Source organism: Marmota marmota, unplaced genomic scaffold, assembly GCF_001458135.2.
Source record: "Marmota marmota marmota unplaced genomic scaffold, marMar, whole genome shotgun sequence".
In the NCBI taxonomy this organism is placed as follows: domain Eukaryota; kingdom Metazoa; phylum Chordata; class Mammalia; order Rodentia; family Sciuridae; genus Marmota; species Marmota marmota.
The window spans coordinates 17,304,349-17,317,162 of record NW_026000196.1 but is presented as its reverse complement, the minus strand read 5'-3'; the positions used below and the strand labels follow the sequence as shown (position 1 = coordinate 17,317,162).

The 12,814-nt window shown below is 40.1% G+C and overlaps 1 protein-coding gene across 1 annotated transcript in view; it reads left to right on the top strand.

Annotated features, from left to right (window-relative positions):
* Positions 1-12,814, top strand: part of Adamts17 (ADAM metallopeptidase with thrombospondin type 1 motif 17) — a 344,255-nt gene that overhangs the window by 170,501 nt on the left and 160,940 nt on the right.

Below are 12,814 nucleotides of genomic sequence, written 5' to 3'. Positions count from 1 at the left end.
TTTCTTCGGCTTTGCCTCCTGAGTAGCTGGGATTACAGGTGTGTGCTGCCATGCCTGGTTCAATTTCTAATTTTATGTCCAGAAAAACTGTCTCTTAAGAATAAAGAGGTCATGAAAGACATTCTCAGAAAAGGAAAAATCTAATAGAATTTATGGCTAATAGACAAATACTTAAAGAATGGCTGAAGGAAGCTCTCCAAAGAAAATGATTGACAGAAGGAGCCTGAGACCTTCAAAAAGGAAATAACAGTAACAAAAGTGGTAAATGTATAACTTCATATTAATAGACTGTTCACCTAATTAGGTCTTTAAATTATATTCTATTGAAGCAACAGTTGAAACATAGAATGTCTGTAGAAAAAAAATACTTCAGACAATTTTAAGAGTTAAGGAGGTAAAAGAATCTAAATAGAGTATTTTAATATTGTATTCAAAGTGGTAAAATGTCAATACTAGTTGTCTGTGATAAGTTATATATGTATATGGTAACACCTAGAACAACAACTGAGACAGTTGTGCAAAGTGATATTCTATAAAACATAAAGGGGTACTATAAATAACATTCAATTAACCCAAGAGAAAGGAATAAAAAAAGAAAAATAGGAAACAAATAGTAAAATGGCAAATCTAACTCTGAAGATATTAGTAATTACTCTAAATCATCTGAAATATACTCCAATTGCAAGACAATCACAGGCAGAATGGGTTCAAAAGCATGACTCAACTATCTGCTATCTATGGGAAAGTCACCTATAGCATAATGACACAGGTTAAAAGGAAAAGGTGGGAATATATATGATGAAAACATAAAATTTTAAAAAGCAAGAATGGCAATGTGAAAAGGTAGACTTCAGAGGAAAGATAATTACTAGAGGTGAAAAGGAACATTACATAATGATAAAAAATGTCAACCCACTAACCAATTAAGGAACCCTAAATGAGCATGTACCAAACTATAGAGATTCAGAATTCATGAAACCAAAACTGAGTTGAAAGGAGAAATAGATAAATTCACAGCCTATACCTGGAGATTTCAACACATCCCTCTCAGCACTTGATAAAAGTATTAGGCAGAAAATCAGAAAGTGTTGTTCACATCCTATCAACCGACAGGATCTAGTTAACATTTACAGAACATTCCATCCATCAACAGCAAAATATATATTCTATTCAAGCTCCCATGGGAACAAGACATACCATATTCTCGGCCAAAGATCTTAACAAGTTTAAAAGAATTGAGATCTGACAAGAGTATTGTCTCTGGCCCATAACAGAATCAAACTATAAATCGATAACAGAAGGGCAATAGGAAAATCTCCAAAGACTTGGAAATTAAACAGCGCACTTCTGAATAATCCATGGATCAAATAAATTTCAATGAAATAAAAAGTACATAGCACTGAATGAAAACGAAAGTACAACTCATCAAAATTTGTGGAATTCGGCTAAAGACAGTGCTAAGAGAGAAGTTTAAGGAGGAAAGGTTGCAAATCTAAATTACTACCTCAAGAAAGTAGAAAAAGAAGAGCAAATAAACCCAAAGCAAGCAGTAGTAAAGGTAAGAGCAAGAGATAAATGAAAAAGCAGGAAAACAATGGAGAAAATTAATGAAAGACAATGGTTCTATAAAAAATTATTAACCTCCAATAAGATTGATGAAGATTAAGAGAGAAGAATCGTCCTTAATATCAATAACAAAAAGGGGCATCATAGATCCTACACCCCCCAAAGGATAATAAAGAACAGTAACTATGTTCATAAACTGAACAACTAAGAAGAAATGGATGAATTACTTGAAAACTACAAATTAATAAAACTCAGCATGGTGACATAGATGACCTAAATAGACCTGTGTCTATTAAAGAAGTTGAGCTTATCTTTTGAGGAGATAAGTGCATTAACCATTACACAACATAAACATGTATTGAACCATCACACAGTACCTCATGAGTATGTACAATTTTTATGTATTTAATGTGTCAGTTTAAAATATTTAAAAACTTAGACTAAAACTTGAAAAGCCTGAAATAAGAGCTCCCCTCAAATCTCCAAGCCAACATGGTTTCACTGAAGAATTTTACCAAACATCCAAAGAAGAATTAACATCAATTTTTTTATAATCTCTTCTGGAAAATAGGAATGAAAGTAGCGTTTTCCAATTAATTTTATGAGGCCAATATTCGTCTGATACCACAAGATAGAACACAAGAAAATTGTAGACCAATGTTTCGGGAAAGTTCCTCAACAAAATTTTAGCAAACTGAATACAATAATTTATATGTATCTACATATCTATCTAGGTAGGTAGATATGAAAATTACTAAACTATGATCAGGTAGGATTTATTTCACACATGCAAGACTGGTTCAATATCCAAAGGATGAAGAAGACAGTACAGAACCTACCTGTATTTTTCTTTTCAACTTCTAGTGAATCTATAATTATTCCAAAAGTTAAAAGAGGAAAGAGACAATGCTTTGGGGGACGTTTAAAAATCCAGATGTCCAGGCCTCACATTCATTAAATCACAATCTCTATGGGTAGAATTTAGGCATCTTGTGTTTCTAGAAAAGCTCATTAGGTGATTTGAGAACGCAGCCAAGTTTAAGACCCTGTGCTCACTATTGTGAGCGGTTTTCATGATCATCCTTCCCCTCCTCCTCAAGACAATAGCACCAACAGAGCCATTCCTCTGTGTTGCACACCGTTTGAAGCACTTTGTGTCCATCACCACATTTCACCATCAGTAGTAATCACTGTTCTTGATTCAATGCCATCATTAGGGCTCTTCCCCATTAGGGATCAGTTGGTCTCTGACTGATGAGTCTGGACATGTAGACAATGCAGATCTGACTCATCCTCATACAGTGACACTCATTTTCTTTTGGAAAAGAGCCCAGGTTGTCATGGGTTCTATTTTCTTACCCAGATTTCCTTGACCTTACCTATAATCAAAGAGAAAGCCACTTGAAGGGAGAGTGGAGGGGGCAGGTGTTGCTGCAGGTGTGTCTAAGGAGTGCTCTCTTTTCTCAGCAGTGGGGTGGAATGAGTTGACGTGCCTTTCCTGGTTTTGGTCTTTGAGGTTTCACACTTCTTGTCCTCCCATCTGGAGATGGTCATTTCTAGTTTGGACTCATGTGCCATAGTTATGGTACCATTCGGAACCAGGGCATGTGGAGCAGGGAAGATGGAGAATAATGTGACCCATAGGTCCCCAGGACTTGACCAGCAATTGATGTAGCTCACAGAAAATTCCGGTGCATGAGACATGCTACTGAGCACTGGATGCTATGGTTTGAAAATGGTTTGCCCCTACCAAAACTCCTGTTGAGACTCAATTCATCAGTGAGTTCATATTGGAGGGGTGGGGCCCAGTGAGAGGTGGAATAGATTAGTGAATAGATGAGTGCCTTTATCATAGAAACACCATATTTGGCCTCCTTTCTCTATTCTGCGTGTGCCTATTTCCTTTCATTTTCCCTCACCAGAAGCCCACAAGATATAGCCAGTGTATCTCAGATTTCCTGACATCCAGAACTGAGAGCCAAAATAAATCTCTATTCTTTACAAATTAGCCAGTTTCAAGTGTTCTGTAATAGCAACAGAAAACCCAATGAGGACTTGGCTTGACTCAGGAAGAAATTTCAATGTAGAAGCAGAGAAGATCCACACACACATGGATCAGTTGACTTTGGTCACATGGCCTCAGCAACGTGGTTTGGAAGACAGATCACAAGACAGGACCCAGTCTAGGGGTTCTTTTATCTTGTTTGGGCTGCTGGGTTAATCCAGTTCATAATTTCTTGTACCATTAAAAAGAAGAGCCAAAAATAAGTGTTTATATTCCTGTGACACTGCAGAGAATGAATGTACAATGGAAATGGAGGGTCAAGAAAAAAAAGGAAAGCATTGGAAGTCTTGCCAAGCAATAAGCAGGGCTGGCACATTGCATGCTCTGGGGGCACCATTCACGTAGACAAAACTGTCACGCTGAAGCCAGAATTGGTGCTGATGTGATAGAGGTGACAAGGCCACATAAATTTATCCTCAAGGTTAAAGTCTCCATGCTATCCTACACACATTCCCTCACCATCCCTTACAAGACAGTTGCTGTTCTTTGTCTGTTTCTCTTTATTCATTGAGGGTTGAAATGTTGGTTTTATTTTCCTGAAGAATTAGGATTCTCCTGAAGAACTCAAAATGCAACAAGAGGGAACTATGGTACTTGTAGACGCATGATCCCTCTGCTGCATTAAATTCAGCAAAATCTCACTCACATCCTAGTTGGAATAGAAGGAAAGTCTTTTGGCCTTTTATTTGGGAAAGGGGTGGCCAAAGGTAAGGATAGAATGCTGTTTCTTGGACAGCTCTGGTCAGGATCAATTAGTCTCTACTATATCAGGGTTGCCAACTTTGTTTCTAATCTATTCTGTCAGCAAAAGTTGAAATCAGACATTTAAATAAAGGCCAATGTCAAAGTTCTTTTTGAAAGAACTACTTCTGATTCCTGTTTCACTGTGAAGGTGCAATCGAGTTGTTCTAGGGCTGGGATGCCTGTGGCTGGAATGCAAGAGGGCTTTGGCAGGTGGGCAGATGCTGGAACTTGTAGGCATCTTTGCTGCCTTTTCCCTGGGGCCACACATTCTGAAAGATATGGGACCTGCTGGAACCACCCTTTCTTGACACCAGGAGGCTTTTTGTCTGGAACACCTTTTACATCTCAGATGAGATTTTGTGGGCAGGGCCTCTTTTCCTGTTTTAATAACCCGTTATCAACTACAAAGTTGCCGCTAGCAAAAATATCAATTATTGCTTATGCAAGACTTGGCATTACTTGAAACCACATTCCATCCTCGGAACATGATAGTTGCTTTGAGCCAAAATCCAGAGATGGTTTGAGGACAAGTTGTGTACACAATCATTAAGAGGGCCAAAAGAATATATTTTTATCCTGTAAATTGAATGCCAGTTAAGCAGTAGTGATTACTGCAAGAAGCTGTAATTTATACTAGGGGAAGTGAAGATTTTTTTTAAAGATTAAAAAGTATTGCTTAAGAACAGCTTCGAAAAAGAAAAAAAGAGAGTGAGAGAATGAAAGAAATACCAGTAACAGAGCCCCCAAAGACTCAACTGCATGGAAATTTTAAAAAGAAAGCCTTTTGTTAGAAAAACAGTTTGTCTGTATAATACCCAGGATACTTGAGAAAGAGTCACATAAGCTAGTGTGGCCATACGCTGCATGGAGACTTTTCAGTCAGTCAGTGGTCAATTTGGACCATATATGTGACAGTGGTCCCGTAAAATTATATGGCCTGGTGATGTGCAGCCGTCTTAGCTTGTGTAAGTACACTCTATGATGTTCTCACAGCAGCAGACGTGTAACAGGATGTGTTACGATTCTGCCTAATGATGCGACTCTCAGAATGGGTCCCCGTTGTTAAGCAGCACCCGACTATATTTAATAATATAGCTGTAGTGTTATTATAGTTCCTGAACTTTTTCTGCTCCTTAAACTATTTACCATCAGGCTGGACTACATGGGCAGTATTTGGGCCTTGTATTTTGAGTGCATCCAGAAACTGCCAACACTAATGTCCTCCCTGGTCTCATCCAGAAATCTGACAATCTGGGCAGAAATAACAGTCTGAATTTTGACTTTGACTAAACAAGAAGTGGTTATTATAAATCTTGTGTTGTTTGGCTAAAATCTCGGTGAGAATTCTTGTCATTGGCTATCAACTTGTACTTCGCTTTGGACTTTGTGGGCAAAAAGGAGAGATCAAATGGGGACATGAGAAAGACCTCAAATATTTGAACTCTGTTGCATCACCAAGAGGGGTTGATCAGTGGTTGCTAAGATGGCAGGCTGGAATCTGTGTCTGGAAGCTGCACAAAGGCAGGTCTCAGCTCAGAAGAGGAAAGAGTGATGGTGCTGGCTCTACCTGGGCTATTCATAGGCAGCCTGTTTCTAGAGGAGACATTCTTGGCCCCAGTGGTACACTAGCACACCTGGGAGCCCCTCCTCGCAGATCCTGATCTAGAGTACGCAGCAGGTATTTGTAGCTTTGGCAAGTGGGCCGATACCTCCAAGCGTTCCAGGTGATTCTTACCTGATCAACAAGGGCTGATAACCTATTAGGGGTGCTTACTAGTATGAAGAATTCCTTATCAGTCATGGTTCTTGAGGTCTGCTTGGCTGCTGTGTTGGTCAACTTTGTGTGACTGTAACTAATATCTGAAATAATCAACTTAAAGGGAGGAAAGGTCTATTTTGGCTCATGGTTTCAGAGTCTAGTTCATGGTTGCTTGGCCCCATTCTTTTGGTCCTGTGGTGAAGCAGCCCATCCTGGCAGGAGCATGTGATAGAGCAAGCTGCTCACCTCCTGGCTGGGAAGTGAGGAGAAGAGCTGGGCTCCTCTTTCCCCTTCATGGGCACACCTCCAGTGACCAGAAGAACTCCTACTAGGTCCCACTTCTAAGAGTATCTTCAACCTCTCAATATCCCCTAGCTGGGGGCCAATCCTTTATGTAACTTATGGGCCTTTGGGGGGGACATTCCAGTTCGAAACTACAACAACCTCACCAGCAGCTTCAGCATTAATTGGGAACGTAATAGAAGTAGGAATCTTCATTCCTCCTGCTCATATACCATGTGCAATGCCTGAATCAGAAACTGGGGTGGGGCCAGCAATCTAAATTTTCACACCCGGGGGTTTCTAGTGTGCATTGAAGTTTGAACACCACCAATCCGTGCTGTAGTAGTGGTTCTCAAACTTTGGTGGATGTTACAATCACCTGGGAGCTCTTAAAATTTCAGATACCTAAGTCATGCTTCCTGCCAATGGAATCAGATCCTCTGGTGCTAGAAAATAGTCACCAGTGCTTTCTAAAATCTTCTAGGAGATTCCATTGTGTATCCACTTTTGAAAAACTAACGCATTATAGAAACAGAGGTAGGTTCCTCTTGTTCTTAATATTCTACTATTTGCCTTTGAAATTCTGTCCTGACTTCCTCATTTTGTGTTGTATTAGGACATAAGTTGCCTCAGAGCCTTGAAGGAATGCTAAAGTCCCCATTAGAACTCTGATTCTGCTGGAAGATGTGGCTGCTTGCTTCTGGCTTATTATGTACTCAGGGGAGAGGGCTTACCAGGATTCCATGCTGAGGTGGTGCTCTCGGGCGCAGCCAGCCACTTCAGGAACATGGGCACAGACCATCATTCCATGGGAGAAAAACCTTTTAATGGAAGTTGTTAGACATGGTCAAACTGTTTTGGTTTTGTTTGGTCTATGGGTTCCATCAATTTCCACACACTCATCAGCCCCTTCAGTGTGGTTATCACTGGGTCTGCTTTGAGGAGTTTCTGGACTTCTGAGGTGTGAAGAATGATAAATCCCACTTTCATATTGGCTCTGAGAGGCCTCAAGAGGGACTTCTGGTGGTCAGGAGTTCAGTCTGGAGGGATCCCTCTCAAGCATCAAGGGCCACTGCAGGAAGGAAGAGACATGAAAACTGGACCTCTGAGTAGACAGGAGTTCCAGATGGACAAAAGGCATGAGCAATACCCCTGGCTCCTGGGGTATTGAGGGATTTGGCAGGGGTGGGGTCACTCTCTGCCCTCTGATGTGCATCTCAGTCCTGGAGTGGGGGTGGAGAAGTACACACTCCCAACCCTATCCCTTCCCTAGCCCTCTGACAGGAGGGAAAAAGCAGAGACCAAATAACTAGACCATAAAGCCCCTCCTTGTGTGTGGCTTTAGGAAAGGAAGGGGGTAATGGTCATTAGGTGCAGGAAGCAGCCTGTCCTTAGAATTTCTACTGCCTGGAGCATCCTGTGCCCTTTGATGTCCCTGAGAGGTCTTTGAACTTTGGGAAGCAGCAGATTCCCTCTTAGCTGCAACCCCTCCTGTAGGTCAGCTAATCCCCTCCTCTGCACTGGCCTTTGAAGGGGAGAGGAAATGCTGGGGGCTGGTTTCCAATGCCCATTAAAAAAGCTGCCCCTAGAAGAATTGATCTCAGCAGTTCCCTCTGAGGAGGCAGCAGGAGCCTAGGAAGCTGGAGGTGTGGTGAGCAGGTCGATTTCATCGTATACCCTTGGTATCCTTTAAATTTTTACCATGCCCTTATTTTTAACTACTAATTAAATTAATGAGGGCCGGAAGCCAAGCCATTTCCCATTGGCTGAGACAAACCTTCCCTGAGAAATCTAGCTGTTGGTACTATTTGTTAGTGGGAAGATTATTAAATAAGATTCTAAGGACTTGAAATTGCCAAGTCTAGGTGGAATTGAAATTAATCTCATCTGGTTAAGGCATATTGATGGTTAAAAATAATCATTCTATCTTTTTTTGGAGGGTTAGTGTTTCTTTATGGGTACAGCAGGGGAAGAATCTGATATAAGACCAACTTATCTAGAGCATTTCTTCTAAATTAATACAGTTTGTCACTTGGTATCTGTGGGGAATTGGTTCCAGGACTCTCCTTGGATACCAAAATGCACAGATACTGAAGTCCCTTAAATAAAATGCTGTAGTGTATGCATAGAACCTACGTGCATCCTTCACAACACCTAAAATCACCTCTAGGGGGTTTATGATATGGAATTCCACGCAATGGCTATGTGAGTAGTTGTTATGTTGTATTGTTTAGGGAATAACGACAAGAAAGCAGTCTGTGTGTATTCAGATGTAGTTTTCTAATTTTTTTTACAAATATTTTCTATCTATGGTTGGGTGACTCTAAACATGTAGAACCCCTGGATGAGGACTGGCCCTATTGCTAGAAGATGTTTTGAGGGGAAAGGCGACTCTGAGGTTTATCAAATTTTATCCTGAAGTCATGGAGGAGTTCTGAACGACCATGCATTTGATGTCTCTTCTCCACACACTGTAACCACGAGTGAAGGAAGAGCCTTTGAGGTAGACAGAAGGGGTGGAACAGTGTAATACTTTCAGAACTCCCTCCAGGGTTCACTAGGGATTTCCAGAAGCAAATACAGAAGTAGCATGTTATTTTGTTTTAAGATAAAATAAACTCAAGGCCATTAAGTTATTATTATGTCTGATACATGTGACACCAGGCCCACCTGTGCCCTCAATCCCACAGACATTTAGAGTTAAAATTACTGTGCATACTTAATGCTACACGTTTTTGTTAAATATATCATTGCCAGAAATAATAGATGCCCTGGGACATAAACCTAAAATAACATGAAATTTTCTGTCAGGTAATCTTTAGTTTAAACTAAAAATAACCTAAGCAGTAGTTTATATAAACCTCAAGTATCAAGACTCCCAGCCCAGTGCTAGTTCATCAAACTGTAAATTTATGAGGCACTTTGTTAGCATTTTAACATTTTTAAAATAGATCAGGCGTGATCTATATTAGAGACAGGCTCTGGAAAGCCAAGAATCCCACTATTGATGGCTGGAACATTCTTCAGGGAAGTCCTCTTCTGAAGGCTGGAAGAGGGACGTGCTGCTGGTGGATGCAGAATCGCTGACTGCACATTCAACTTTTCTGAGCACTTTTGTAACCATCCTGCGAATCTCCTAAGAGACCAGGGCGTCTGGCCAGGAGAGTCCAGAAGTGTGGGGAGAGGAGGCTTTTCTATTTTATAACCAATCTGAAAATCAGAGAAAACTTGGATGTGGTTTCAAGCCTAACATCCCTATGCCCATGGTGAGACTATCCTCCCAGGGCTTGGATCTCCTTGGGCTGCCATTTTCCAAAATATCCTTGTTGGGAGGGGCAGGGGGGAACCTGTCTGGTTCAGAAGATCCTGCCTAGGGAAGATGGAAGGTGGTTTTTCAAAGTGCAAAGATAGAATAATTAAATGGTGTATTGATTCTCCATAGATTGTGGACCAGGTTTGGAAAGGTGGGAAAGAGGTTTGAGGGAATTCCTGTAGGTAGAATTGGGATCCACTAAGGGGTTTAACCATTTCTGAAAATAAGATTGACTTGCGCCTAGTTGGGGAACGTGCAAATTTGGTAACAGTTGACATGTTCTTCAAGCTACAACTCGTGAGGCCTTCTTTATTTGGGTCTGTTTTGGAAGAAAGGGTTTCTGTGATGGAGGACTGGGGAGGGGTGGGGGAAGGCCAGTGGAACTGCTGTGTAAGTTCCCAGATAATTTACCCAAGGACCCAGCTCAGAATCCCAGAACTTTAGGCTTTGGGGAAATCATTAATCTTCCTTAAGAGACAAAAGATTTCTTTCTCTTGGGCTGTTCCCTTAGTGTTTCATGACATTGTTATACATAGAACTTACTTGCTTCATTTCCTTCATGGGCAAGGTCATGTTCAAAATAGGGTCTCTGGTCTGGGATTCAGGTGAGGACTCTGGGGTCTGTCCATTGGGAGGAACATTCCTTCTTTCTGAGTAAGGACTGCCCTGCCAAAGCTGGATGGAGACAGAGCAGTTTAACCCATTCCATGTGCAGTAGTTACCCCACATTATAAAGGCTGAAGCCATTTTTCTCATGAGATATTTCTATAATTATCACCATATGGGGATCCACGGAGGTCTCCAGGAGCAGAGGAGACCTCCACTCAAACTTTCTAGGTTCTTGACCACATCACAGAAAAGTGCAAAAAATAATTTAAGGTTGTGCCAGGTACAAGTACCAGATGAGCAAGAAACTTTTATAAAGGGAAAGTACTCACTTGGGAGTGGGAGTGTGGGAAGTCTCAAGAGCGTCAGTCACCCCATCTCGATCTGGAGTTTTAGCATTTATGGAGGGCCAGCAGCAAGGGGGCTATGCTGGAGGTGGAGTCAGGGCAGGGTTATGCAGTTTTGTACCAGTTTTCCTTGTGCATTGCCTTGGAATGTTCTAATTATGCTACTTCCTCCATCACATGTCTCATTAGCATTTTAAATCTCCATCCAGGAGGATGCATCTTGCTATTTTAATGATAGGGTCATTTATTGGTCACCACCGTCTTTATGCATATGCTCCCTACAGCAGTGGTTCCTCCAGCTGCCTTGGGGTTGTCCTGCAGTGTCGTTGCTTTTTCATCAGCCGGTCAGCAAGCTCCAGGCAAGGACTTGGGTACAAGGTCATGGGCTAGATTGCTCATGAGTTATTTGCTCTGTGTTCCAACAGTTTATGGGCATTTCTCTTTTGAGACTCAGTGTTCTCTCCATATCCTTAAATTCCTATCTCATAACTTCTACACATTTTGCAGACTTCATTAAAATCCATCAAAAATTTTAAGTCTACCTGTTTAAAAACATCATCACTAGTTTTATTTACTGATATCAAATCAAACCATACATTACATCTAAGGTAAGTCATTCTTGTATAACCTAAATGTACTTTAAAAAACATTCACTTCCCTCAAAACTTAATATGAGATAAATACACATGCATACATATACATATACATACATGTGTACACATACATACATAGCAGGCAGAAAAAAACTAAAAATCTGACTTCATTTAACATAGTGTTTTCAAAGCTCATCCATGCTGTTACATATGGAAGAATTTTTCCTTTTAAAGACTGTATAATATTCTATTATACGAATGTAACACATTTATCCATGCATCCATCAATAGACATTTAGATTGTTTCCACATCTTGGCTAATATATCTTTGATCCTGCTTTCACTTCTTTTGATTAAATATCCAGAAGTGAAATTGCTGGATCATGCAGTAGTTCTGTTGTAATTTTTTTGAGGACCCTTGGTACTTTTTCTCCATAGCAGTTACACTACACCATTGGGCATTCCAACCATCAGTGATCAGGCATGCCAATCTCTCCACATCATTACATGTACTTGTCTTTGTTTTTTTGATGACAAACATCATAAAGGTATGAAGCGATATCTCATTAGGGTTTTGACTTGCATTTCCCTGTTGATTAATGACATTGAGCATCCTTTCATGTACCTGATGGTCATTTGTATGTTATCTTTGGAGAAATGGTTAAGTCAAGTCTTTAACCCATTTTAAAATCAGGTTATTATTTTTTCCTGCTACTGGCTTATAGGAGTTCCTTATGTATTTTGGAGGTTGACTTTTTACAATACGGTAAGTGAAGTGAAACAATCATGGGAAGAACAAGACTTGTTGATTTCACTTACATGTGATATCTAAAATAGTCAGATTCATGGAATTGAAAAATAGAATGAATGGTGGTTGCCAAGGGCTGAGGAGAGGGCAGTGGAGAGGGGATGGATGAGTGGGCATCAAGTTTCAGCTAAGCAAGATAAATAGGTCAAGAGAGCTGCTGCTGTGCATTAAAACTACAGTGAACAATACTGCATTGTATGCTTAAACCCTTAATAGGATAGATATCATATTTAGTGTTCTTACCACATAAAGTTTTTAAAAGTAAACCTCAAAATAAAAGAAATATACTGAGAGTAAAAGTAAAAAAGAATGTATTTAAGGCGCAAAGAATGAATATCTTTTAAATAACTTTTTATTTCTAACAGAATTCTTTTTAAAACTGAAAGAAAATTGTTTTCCCATGTATTCCATATAAATCATCATTCTCTGTTGTCCACCAAAAAAAAAAAAAAACAAAAAGTGAGAAATTGCATTGAGAAATAGGACCCTCTTTATTCAGCAAAGCAATTACTGGAAATGTCTAAATTATTTTTATTGGCCAGAATTATCTAATTATTTCTTGGCTCTTCTTTTTACCTTAAGTGGATGGACACCTGACCTCTCAATAGGAGGATCAGCTGGGATTTAACCAGAGATGGTTTTCATTATTCTGCTGAGTAGTTTTTTTTTTTTTTTTTAATAAGTACCTCTTCTCACAGGCTGGCTGTGATTTGACACTATAAATGACAGCT